The sequence below is a fragment of the Cinclus cinclus genome, chromosome 20 (assembly GCF_963662255.1).
Source record: "Cinclus cinclus chromosome 20, bCinCin1.1, whole genome shotgun sequence".
Classification (NCBI taxonomy): domain Eukaryota; kingdom Metazoa; phylum Chordata; class Aves; order Passeriformes; family Cinclidae; genus Cinclus; species Cinclus cinclus.
The window spans coordinates 9,875,447-9,887,759 of NC_085065.1; the positions used below are offsets into that span (position 1 = coordinate 9,875,447).

Genomic DNA, 12,313 nt, shown 5'->3' on the forward strand with positions numbered 1-12,313 from the left:
TGGGAAGGAGCCCTTCCCTGTGAGGATGGGGAGGCACGGAGCAGCTGTGGCTGCCCCTGAATCCCTGGAAGTGCCCAAGGCCAGCCTGCATGGGGCTTGGAGCACCCTGGGCCAGTGGGAGGTGTCCCTGACTGTGGCAGGGGGTGGCACTGGATGAGCTTTAAGGTCCCCTCCAAGCCAAACCAAGCCAAGCCAAGCCAAGGCATTCCATGATTGTTGGATGTTGGGAGCACGCAGCCCTGGAGCCGGGCTCTGCTGACTCCTGCTTTGGCCACGGCCAGGTGTGCTCCAGGTTGCATCAGCAGCACCTGGGGGCACGGGCACTGCTGAGCCAGGTGCAGTGGAGTGCACAAAGCTCGGAGCAGTTCCAGGTTTGCCAGGAATGACTGAAAGCAGGAGACAAAGTCTGAGTGTGTGCAGATGTGGGGCTTGGCCGCCGCCGCTGTTTGTAACGTTCTGTGGGATTTTCTTGGCAGAGGAAATGAGCATTCAGCAAGCACGGCCCGAGCAGAGCAGTGGACAGGCTAACAATGCTCTAAGGAAGCAACCTTGGAACACTGAAAATGCCTCATAAAAAAGCTCCCTTTGAGCAGCATGCATGAGTAAACTGGAGTGGGAGAAGATGATGATGGGGTGGGTTTTCTTCTCTCTGAATAATTTTAAACATTTAGCTTTTTATTGACTTATTTTCTATATTTAAATAGATACTTTGACTCATTCTGTTAAAGGTTTCTGCAGGTTCCAGGAACATCTAATTCTCTTTCAGTGCTGCTTTTCTTGTGGAGAAGTAATTTACATTTTTGTGTATTGACTGTACTGAACACACATGATATTTGATTACAGAAAAAGCTGTAGTCGAAAAAACAAACCAAAAATGAGTTAAACACTTTATTTTTGGGGCTGCAGTTGTTTTGATGGAAGGAAGCTGTGAAGTGAATCCCTCTGTAGAGATGGGACACCAAGGTGGCATAAAGCCTGGCCAGAGCCATGCAGATCTTGCTTGTAGACTTTAATGACGTTGATGTTAGTTGTACTCTGAGATTTCTGTGATTTTAAATCAAATCTGATGTTTACAGTTTTTACCTGGTACAATCACTCCAGCTGTATCTGGTGTAAAGTCCACATAAAACTCAGATACTCGGGGATCTTAAAGCTAAGGTCACTCTGTGAGTGACCGCTACCTTAATTAGGAATAATTATTCTGTATAACAGTTTTGTTGCAACATAATATTTTCCTTGCAATGTAATGTAATGGGGCCCTTTTCAAAGCTCTTCCTATAGTTGGATACTTATTTTCTGAGCTACTTCTTGCATATAATTTGCAAATAAGGTACTGATAATGTGCCCTAGGGAACATTTCAGTCCCTCCTTCAGCATCAAGTTCTGTGATATTGGATTAATTCCTGTCCCAGCACAGCCCTAGAACAGCCCAGTTGGATGTAACTCCCTGGGCATATTTTCATGCTGCATATGCAGGAATATCTGTGATTCACAGTATCTGTTCTGGCACTGTTGCAGATGATGTCACACTGTTCAGCACTGGCAAAGACAGAAGATGAAGGGAAGGAATATGACATCTTCTGAGATGAAAGATACTCCAAGAGATACTTGATTAAAAGTATTGAGTTTCCCTTAAGCAGTTACTTCTGCTCCTAAAGTAAAAGCATCCTGTGCCTTCCATGAGTTCCCATTTCTGAGTCCTGTCTCTCCAGCTCTGCTTCTTCTCTGCCAACTCCACATTTCATTAGCACCAAAAATGGTTCCATCTTTGTCCCTAAGACCTTCTGAGACTGGATGTGATGGAACCTTTGATCTGACACCTTTCACTTCATTAACTTGGAGACTGAAGCCACACTTGCAGATAACTTTGTGTGTGGGAGCACTCAGAGGAGCTGTTTTCACACTCACTGCAGTGATCCCCTGGTTATTTACATGGGAGCAGATAGGTCAGCCATGAAATGTGGATGTGTATTTCTCCCAAGTGTAATGATCTCATTAAATTGTGTCTAATTGTAGTGCAGACCTGTTTGTGTCCTTGCTTCATGCAGGCAGGATCCCTACCAGTTGTAGATGTGCCATTTTTTAAAACTTGTTTTGAGTCTATTACATCAATTATTTAGCTTAGGTCCCAGCTATGAATAATTTAAAGAGCCTTCAATTCTTACCAAGAAGAGTGGGATGTTTCCCAAGTCTCTTAATTTTTTTTCATTATAATCCAAGAGCTGTTGTTTCTGATATTATCTCTCTGTTCCAAAGCAGTAATATTTTTATTGTTTTTATTTTGTAGAGCCTGTGTACATTAAATTGCATTTGGTTCTTGCACGTTTCTGACACAGCAATAGTGATTCACCAACTAATATTAATAAAAATGAGTGTAGTACATTTGGCTTTGTTGGAGAAAATCTAGCAACACCAGAACTGTGGTGCCAAAAGATCAAGTAAAGGCAAAACATGGTGCCAAAAGATCAAGAAGAAATGTATTTCGCAGAGAGGAAATATTTTTAATGTATATTAGCACAAAAAATGATTTAATCTGTCTTGATAGTACCTTTCAACGAATCCTTTTAAAACCAGTTTCCTCTGTAGTGTGCCCCTTTTTGCACTGCTCCTTCTGATTCCTCCAAAGAAAAAGCAGGATGATGGTGGACCAGTAACATGGTCACAGGAATTGCATCATCCCTCAGGGGAGCCATTTGGAAGAGTCTTCAATCAACAGAGCCAAACATGAAGAAAAAGATGGTAGAATCATCTCAGGGATATTTCACTCAAATAAGACTAAACAGAATTTATGGCTCTCTCCCTACTGGAGGTGTTTCAAAGCAAGAGCTGCAGTTATTCACAGAGTTCCTCTGCTCCTATCTCCTTTAAAAAAATTAAAATAAAAACTGAGAAAAAACAATCCAGAAAACAGCAGGTCAGATGTCTGCTCATCAACTGTATTTATAAATCTGGTTCCAGAGTTAGGAGCCAGGAGAAGTAGGTATTACTGTCACTGTGGGAAAAAGAAATGTGCACCCATGAGCAACAGGCTCACTTTTTAATATCTTCATTAAGGTCTGCAGGGAGATGAAGCACCATTATTTGCATTCACAAATAGCACCACAGGGTTAAAAATGAAAATGATTGAAGCAATACTGTTAAGAAATGAGAACCAGACAAGCGCTAAATGATAAATTAGGACAAAATATGGAATTAAAAAGATGGCTTTCAGCAGGGCAAGGACTGATATGATTAAAATTAGAGCTTGATCATGTGGCCCATCTTTCAGCACACTTTACTCATGTCCTGTCATATCAGTTATAGCTGAGTAGTTGTTGAAGTTTGCCTGGGCTTTTTAGGGTTTAGTGGTTTTTTAACCAACTGGTATCAATCTGAAATAACTGTTGAAGAAGCATTCACAGGTGGGGTTTTTGGTTGTCTCTGTCTCCTCTTTGTTCTTCAAGTGTGTGCCCAGACACCCCTCCCTGTTCTGGGCACACGCTGCCTCTTCTCGATCCCTGAACTTCCAGGTTTTATCCTTTGGAGTGTATTCATAAGATCAAGACTCACAAAGTCGTGGGGATGGTGGAGAAGGTGAATGCTGAGGTTTTGCCAGTGGCAGAACAACTGCTGTAATTATTTTTTCAATCATTTCCCGAGCCTTTCTTCACTCTCCAAACAACCTGTAACACACCGACTTTATCTTGTAATACACAATTGCTTATTATTTCAGCTTTATTAAATGTTTTTTAAAGCCCAGTTGAATCAGGACCTCATTCTGTCCCTTTTTTCCCAATACCTTATGTCTTGGAAAAGGCTGATTGCTTGTAGGTTCAGTTTTGTCTGATTTATCAATTTTACTTATCCTTACATTCCTGAGTATGTGAAAATACTTGGAAAACATTGGCTGTTTTCCAGTAATGTGAGATGACTGGTGGATTTTTTTATTTTAACAACTTGGCCAATTCCTTGTTAGATTTGTTCAGAATTCTTGAGTGAGGTCTGGGTTCCTGGTCAGGTGTGGCAGGAAGGATTTCAAGCTCCTGGATCCCAGTCCCTGCACCATCACTGCTGGTTTCACTGGGGCTCCTCCAAGGTTTTGGTTGTGCAAACAGCAGTAATTGGTGTTTGTTCCTTGGAATCAGAAATAGAAAATCCTCCTGCATCCACGAGCTCCACGTTGTTACTTTGCTTTGAAGTTTCTGGGTTGATGCATCCTTTGCACAAAGACTTTCTCAAGTCCCTCAAACCCCAGAGTCAGCACAAGCCACTGCTGGAGGTGCCCCATGGAACATGTGCATCACATCCCTGCTTAGGTCAGCACAATAAAAATAAAAAAACAGATTTCCAAATAGCTTTCTTTAGAAAAAATGCTCAGTGATCAAGACCAAACTAATGTAAAACATAATAATTGTGTATTTAAATACTGGCATGATTTGAAGACATTGTTTACGCTCATTTGCTCTTTCTTCATATCATTATAGTAGAGAAAAGCTGCAGGTGGCTTTTTTCTTCTTTTTGGAGGAGAAGGAGTGTTTGGGAAATAGGGAAGGGGTAAAACAATGTTATTAGTCCTTCAGAGTCATTAATATGAAGAAAGAAAAGTGCTCCAAAATGACTTGTTTACAACTGCAGAGCATGTCACGGAGTAAAACCCACCTTCATTAAATGGGTGAGAAAGAATTCTAATTGTTTTGAAGTTCTTATGATCAGTCTGCATGTGCTTCATTGTAATGTGATACTAAAGTGCCTCAATTATGATTTGTATATTTTGGTGCCAGAAGGGTTTTTTTCTTATGCTAAATTATTAAGTTCTGTCAGCTGCTGGGCTGTCATATAGAGATACAGTAAATCACATTATATTTTGTCATGGATTACACAGAGCAATAAATTTGGGAACAGAGATCAAAGTAGTTTCACAATCACATCTGAGTGTAGGAGGGGTGTTTAACTTGTAGAAAATCTGATTTAGGAGAAACTGTTGCAGTTCTTGTGTGAATTTGAAATGAATTTGAATGTTTGCTTGAAAATGAATAAGGTACAAATCCCCAAAAGAGTTCTCCTGTATTTAGTTCAGAGGAGTTAATTCTGACCTACAGCTGCAGGATGGAGAACAGATAAATAATTAAACATTGGGAATGTTAAGAGTCTTGCAATGCTTTATTTATGTTTTTAATTGCTTTGATGATGGAGCTATATATTCCATTTTCTTTTTAATTAGGCCTTTGCCGGATTGGAAACTTTGGGAAGTTTCTTCTCAGCTCAGTAACATGCTCTGGCTCTGGGAAGTTGTCTCTTTTTGGGGAAGCTTTGTGGTATTTAAAACTACAAAAAGTAATCCAACATAATCTTGCTGAGGAGCACTGATGGCTTCAGATCATAAATTTGTTGGGGGATTTGGTTTTATTTTCAGTGTCTGACTTTCCAGCTGTAGAAGCTTAACTTTTGTTGGGCTCTTGTCTAATGATGTAACTTGAAAATTCTGAGTTAACTTCATGATAATGAGTTAATTTAGTGATACCAAGTTAATTCAGGGGTACAGAATTTGTCCTTTGTTCCCACTTTTTCTTCTATTTAATAGCAAAGGTTCTGTCTTAAAATGATACATACATAGAATGTTTTTCTGCTCTTTGTCTTCTTAAGATACGCTTGTTCTTGCCACAGAATTCAACTTTCAGCAGCAATGCAGAATCTAAAAACTTCATTCTTATCCCTTTATAATTCTTTCAGGAGACTTAGAGTCTCTCCTTGGCAAAAGTCAGAGCGTGTGAATTTAGCTGGTAAATAAAGTGCCTGGGTCTCAGAAATGTCCACTTTCTGAAAGAATCATGTTTTGTAAAGCTCAGATTAAACAGTCTTTAACTGAATCAAGTTGTTGATCAGTGTCACATCTTGGGACTGTTGTCTTCTGTGTGTGAGGAAGCTTCAGCTTTGACTTGCATTTTCAAAGATGTTTCCCAATCTATCCCCTCGTGGTTTTACTGGGTATCAGCTGTGTGGGTACCAGAAACATCTGAGCCTGAGTGATTCTGGAAGCTTCTTTGTGTCAGAGTGGGGGAGAGCCCGAGCTCATGAGAGGAGTGAGTGCCTGCATTTTTCAAGGATAAAGGCAGCTTTGTCAAAGCTCAAATAATTCCTGTTGGATGCACATTTTCTTTGTTAAAGCTCTGAAAAAGAACATGCCAGCACTTTTGATACAACATATTAAACTTAAATGTTTTTAATAACCATCTTTGTTTAGTTGGATGGAACAGAAGAAAAGCAGGAAATATTAAAATGGTAATCCAGGAGTGGATTTGTGACTTAGGGACTCTAAAGTGGAGAGTGTTGCAGTCTCCCTATCTTCACCAGGTTTACTCCATCTAGTCTTGAGTGTGGAGCTGTGGGAAGAATCGTGCCATGATATAAAACCTGACCCCAAAGTTGGTGTGAATTGGAAGAAAATGAGAAATCTCGTCCCCAGCTGCCTGGTGTGATGGATGGCAGATGAGAAGCAGTGACATCTGTCATGACCATTTGAATCCCTTCATTTGCAGGAATCTCTGTCACCACAAAACACCACACTGATTTCACCAACAGTCGTCTCACAGATGACTGATGAGAATAAATCAAATGAAAATCAGACATCTTTGCCTGTGCTGCCCATGATCCCAGACCAGAGTTTATCACACCCAGCAATCTTTGGGCAAAATGTCCCAGAACAGCTTCAGATTAAACCACAGTTCTCTGCCAGCCCTTGAAGTGCCTGATGCACTCACCAGTATTGTCTTCTGTAAAGGGTAGTTCAAGCATTAAACAATTGCATGTGGCAAACCCAGGCTGTTAATCTGGTTTTAAATCCTTGTCTTGTATGCAAGGCTTGTATTTTAGGCCAGTTTGTTTTAAATAATGTGTCTGGCTGACAGCAGTACTGACTGGCAATCAGCATTGGTGATGCTGGGGAATATTTAGGTGCTCAGTAAATCCATTTAGATGAAGGTAATAATTGTAAGGCTGATGTAACTTGAGCATCAGCCACCCTGCAGCTGGAATCCCACAGAAGACTTTCTGGGAGAGTTAAAAATGCCTGTACTTAATTCCTGTGCATAATTTCAGAATTATTAGAAATACTCTGTTGGTTTAAATGAGAAGTCTGGAATTTGGAGTTTTCCTAAGGCACAGTTTGCAGAAGCAGTTTCTCAGTGGGCCCCCATTAAGCACAGAACTGCAATGTGCTGCACAAAGTCAGTTCTCTGTGCAGGTACAGTCAAAGTCATTTCTATTCATTCTTGGGTTTTTCCCAATGAAAAGTACTTCACACATGAATGAGAGGGGTTTTTTTTCTCCTAAAGATGTATGTTTGACGAAGAAAATAAAAAGGAAAAGATTTGTAGACCTCCAAAAGTGAAATGTAAAATAGAATATTAATAGGATTTTGGGATTTCTATCATTCATTTTCAAAGCCCTTGAAGTCATTTGGTACTTGACTAATTATTCTGTTAACATCATTTTGGGTATTCAACTATTTTTAATGGTCTTTTGGGTGGTTCAGATTACATATTTGAACTGGTGTTCTATTTTCACTGCTGAGCAGAGATCCAGCTTTCATTTTTGTCTGATTGGTGGGGAGAGCAGGAGAAAGAACAGGAGGTTGGTGTAGGAAGTCACCCACTGTCAGTGTTAGAGGCACATAAGGAAAATGCATGTTTCAGGCTTTGAGTCAAAATGGAATTTTTATGTGTGATCAGATGAACTTTAAAGGTGATCTCCTGATCTCTGAAGTTTAAACAGATACTGTACAGAGAGTTTTAACATACTTAATAACAAAGATTGCCACCATTAGCCATTCTGAAGGTCGTTTTCTTCTGACATCTATCAAATTACACAATCTTGAATTTTGGTACAAGGCATAATGCTGTCAAACTTAAAATAGAAATATTCCAGAATGTGGAGTGGTGTGTTGTTTTTTGAGGTAAATGGGCCCCATTTACATTAGTTCTTTGATGTTAAATTCCTTGCTGCACATCAGAGAACAGTTGCTTCTTCCCTGGAGCAAGTTTTCTTTCTTCTTCTTCCCCCACCCTTTGATTTTTTCCTTCTTTTTTTTTTTTTAAAGGTTGCTTACACTTTTATCTAACTAATTATGGAGGATCAGCTTATGGATGGCCACTTTTAGCTAGTTGCAGGCATTTTGAAAAATTATTCTTTTATAGCTACTACCCTAAACAGAAAAGTTCTTAAATCTGTTGCTTCTCTACCAGTGAATATGATATTGTGTGTTTATATATATTTATATGTATATGTATATATATATATATATATAAAACTCTAGTTATGAGAGCTGTTTCCAAGGCTGAAAGATAGAGAAACATGGAGTTGTTTAAATTGGAAAAATCCTCTAAGGTTATCGAGTCCAACCATAAATCCAACACTGCCAAGCCCATCACTAAATCCTGATTGTTTGGGTTGGAAGGAGCCTTAAAATTCCTTCAGTGTCACCCCTGCCATGGCAGGGACACCTTCCACTGTCCCAGGGTTCTCCAGTGTCCAACCTGGCCTTGGATGCTGCCAGGGATCCAGGGGCAGCCACAGCTGCTCTGGGCACCCTGTGCCAGAGCCTTACACCCTCACAGGAAAGGATTTTTTCCTCAATATCTGACACGGTGCAGAGATTTGTAATGTTCCAAGGCTTCTAAACAGCTTCATTTTTGATCAATATCCAAGACATCCCAAATGCCTCCATGGATGTTGCTGGAGGATGGAGTTGTCCAACCCCAGAGTGCAGCTGGAGCAGATGGACCCAGGAGCTGTTTAGGGCACGTGGAGCTGGCACTGCAAGTTCTCTCTGATGCACCTCATACCTTCAAAACAGCTGAGAAATACTTGGTAATTAGAGTAGGACACGGTGTGCTTTTGTGATGTGTCATAGATCCTGTGCTCTTTTACTGATGCTGTTCTGTTTCATGAAAGGAGAAAGTGAAAATGGGGCTGTGTTAGAAGAGCATCCATTAATTCAGACACCACATCTGGAGTGCCAATAGCTGTTTTAATTTTTACGTGAAATGCTTTGTTGAAGTCGATGCAGTTTTGCTCAGCAACCACAATATGATGCTTTAAGGCTTGTTAAAGAATTATAGTTGGTCTTTAAAACCAATTAACTGCAACAAGGACATAATCTTTTTAATGCAAAAGTCCTCTGTAATATAAAATAACTGCATGTAAAATCGTCATAATCAGATAATTTTAGCTAAAATATGTATTAACTGTGTGAAACTAAACAGGAGTTCATTTTTGAATTAGTGGAATTCCTCTGCAGCTTAGCCAATTTAAACCTTTTTCATTATAAAAATGGATATTCCAATTGATATTTCTGACAAGCTTCTGCCAAGTGGGAATTTCAGCAGCCACCGCTCACACACGGAGAACTGGTTTCAGACCATTAACTCTATTTGCAGTGCTGCCCATTGCTATAAAAAGAGCTTGACTTTAATGAACACTGGCTGACCCTCCAAATGTTCACCTTCCACTTGGATTCTTATTCATTATGTTTCTGAAATAGCTCCTAACCTGAAAGGGAGGGAATGCCCTTAAAATAATTCAGAAACAGCTTGTGCTTCCTCCAGCACATGCACCCAGAAGCCAGTTGGAAAAGAAGGAGCCCAGGAAACTGCTGTGTGTGTGCACCAGCCAGTGTGAACCTTTGTATATTTAACAAAATAAATGTGATATAAATCCCCCCTGATGTTCCCTGTACACAGCTCTGTGTGTATTTACTCATTCCTTAAAACAAAAAAAAGAGTAAAAAGGCATTTTTTGTGTGTAGCAGTGCTACCTGTGCCCCAGGGAAGGTGGTTTATGTCTCCCTTGGTTGCAAAGCAACAGTGTGTGTAAAGAGGTACTAAATTAGTTTTAGTTGCAGGTTTTAAGAAAGGATAAGGTTCATATTTCTGCAGTTAAAAGATGGCAGTGGAAAGGCAGCCCCATGAGTTGGATCTTTTCAGTGCTGTAAAGTGTGGTCTCTGCCTTCATCAGAGCTGCTCGTGTGGTTTGTGATGATGCAAGAGCTGCTGTGTGTTACAGACCTCAGGGAAAAGCTGAAGTCAGCAGGAGCCACAGAATTATGGAATGGCTTGGATTGGAAGGGACCTGAAATCCCATCCCATCCCATCCCATCCCATCCCATCCCATCCCATCCCATCCCATCCCATCCCATCCCATCCCATCCCATCCCATCCCATTCCCTGCCATGGCAGGGACACCTCCCACTGTCCCAGGCTGCTCCCAGCCCCATCCAGCCTGGCCTTGGGCACTTCAGGGATCCAGGGGCAGCCACAGCTACTCTGGGAATCTGTGCCAGGGCCTGCCCACCTCCACAGGGAACCATTCCTTCCCAATATCCCATCTAACCCTGCCCTCCATCAGTGGGAAGCCATTCTCCCTTTTCCTGTCCCTACATGCCCTTGTGAAAAGTCCCTATCCAGCCTTCTTGTAAGACCCTTTAAGGTACTGGCAGGGACTCTCCATAGTTTTAGTGCCACAGGGCCAATATAACCAGCTTTAGACAACCAGAGCCCATCCAGCCATGCTCATGCCATCTCCAGGGGAAGCTTTGGGAGCTCAGCACCTCTGAAATTCAGACCTCTCAAATAGGGATGTTTGGGACTGGAAGTAAATGCAAGAATTTATGGTTTGTTGGTGACCAGGAGACAAAACTTATAAATATTTTGCTAACTGGGAGTTGTTAAAGCCGTTATGAAATAAAATGTTGCAATTCCTTTTAATTAAACTGGTAGGATATCCATTCTTTGCCTTTAGTTAGGAATAAAACAATAAAATTCAAACTATTTTCTTTTGGATCACCTCTGTCCTGTCTCTCAGAGGTCAGCCTGATTCTAGTCAGTGTGAACAAACAAATTCTAATTTGTTTATGGAACTCATGAGTGGGTTTTTTATTATTTATTGGGATTTCTTCTGTGGGTTCAGGAGGTTATAAAGCTGCTTCTATGAAAGATGAGGACTTTTACCCCAGGCAAGTTGAGTGAGAGCAGCTGTAACGTGATCTGTGCCGTGCCTTGCTGAGTCCCTCTCCCTTTCTGGAGCTAACAGTAATTTATGCTATTGCTGTAATTTATTTTTTACTTTTTTTTCTCTCTAAAGATAAACTGGCAGTTTCAGTCACTTTATGACATGCTGTGGTGGTAAAACACCATCTTGAGACTAGGCTGCAGTACAATGGAACGAGTGTTAACATGGGTCAGCCCGAGTACAAGGAGAAACAGAGCATGGACAGAGCTCCCTGGGATAACTGGTGCTGTGTCACCACTCCTTTTATTTATGCACCCCCACCATGGGCTCTTACAGTGTTTGTGGTTCAGTTTTGAGTGATAAATGGAGAAAAAGTGAAACTTAATTTGTCTGGCGCTCCAGAATTCTTCTAGATGCTGGTTCAAACCAATATGTATTGCCATTATCTCTGTTTATAGCAAAACCAAGCTATAATGTTACCTCAGAAATGATGCACAAATTTGATAATTGGTTTTGATAACTTTTTTAGTAGATTCCTTAGTACCAACAACCAGATGGAGACATCCATATGTTTCATAATTTTGGAATTTGAAGGGATTGAGGATCTGAAATTTCAATTTCATGTAAAGTTTAGGATTACTTTGAACTGGCTGTAATATTCTTAGGCTGAGCTGCACCTTACAGAGCTGCCTGGATTGCCAGGGATGATTTCCAGCCTTACCATGACGATCCGCAAACGCTCCGCGGCTCTAAGCTCCTCAATTTATAGCCCAGTAAAATCAATAAGGCTCTTTCCCTGCCTGAAATCCCTGGTGTTTGCAGCAATGGAGCCTGAGCTGGATGCACACAGGGTTCAGAGGCTTTGGGGGCCCCCGTGGGTTTTTTTGGTCCCCCCAAAGATGGGCTGGCAGGAGCTGTTTGGGCACTTGATGCGGTGCCGTAAAACTAAGGACGACAGATCAAAGGTTTGAGCAGGAGGTCAGATAGATTTTGAAAAGTTAATCAGCTTAAATTTGCTTCAGAACTCAGCTGCGTGATATTCTGTCCCCCGCTAAGAAAATATTTGTCTAAGACACCTGTCCTCAAGTTTGAGAGCCAAGAAGACGAGAGCGCCGAGCAGTTCACCTGAGGACAGTGTGGTGGGGCTGGGCTGGGCTGGTTTCTGCAAGAAAAATACAAATCTGGTTTCTCTCCTGAAATGAAATTGCATTCTTTTTATTAATATCACTATTATCAAATTATTTCTGAAATTAAATTGTTTGAGGGGAAAAATATCCATAAGAGCTATTTTTCTTGAGGTTATAGAAATATTTGCTGGTTGGATTCTGAT

At 40.9% G+C, this 12,313-nt stretch overlaps 1 protein-coding gene across 1 annotated transcript in view; it reads left to right on the forward strand.

The window, feature by feature from the left end:
- The window catches only part of CEP112 (centrosomal protein 112), a 153,763-nt gene that overhangs the window by 97,234 nt on the left and 44,216 nt on the right, over nucleotides 1-12,313 (forward strand). The window lies entirely within an intron of this gene.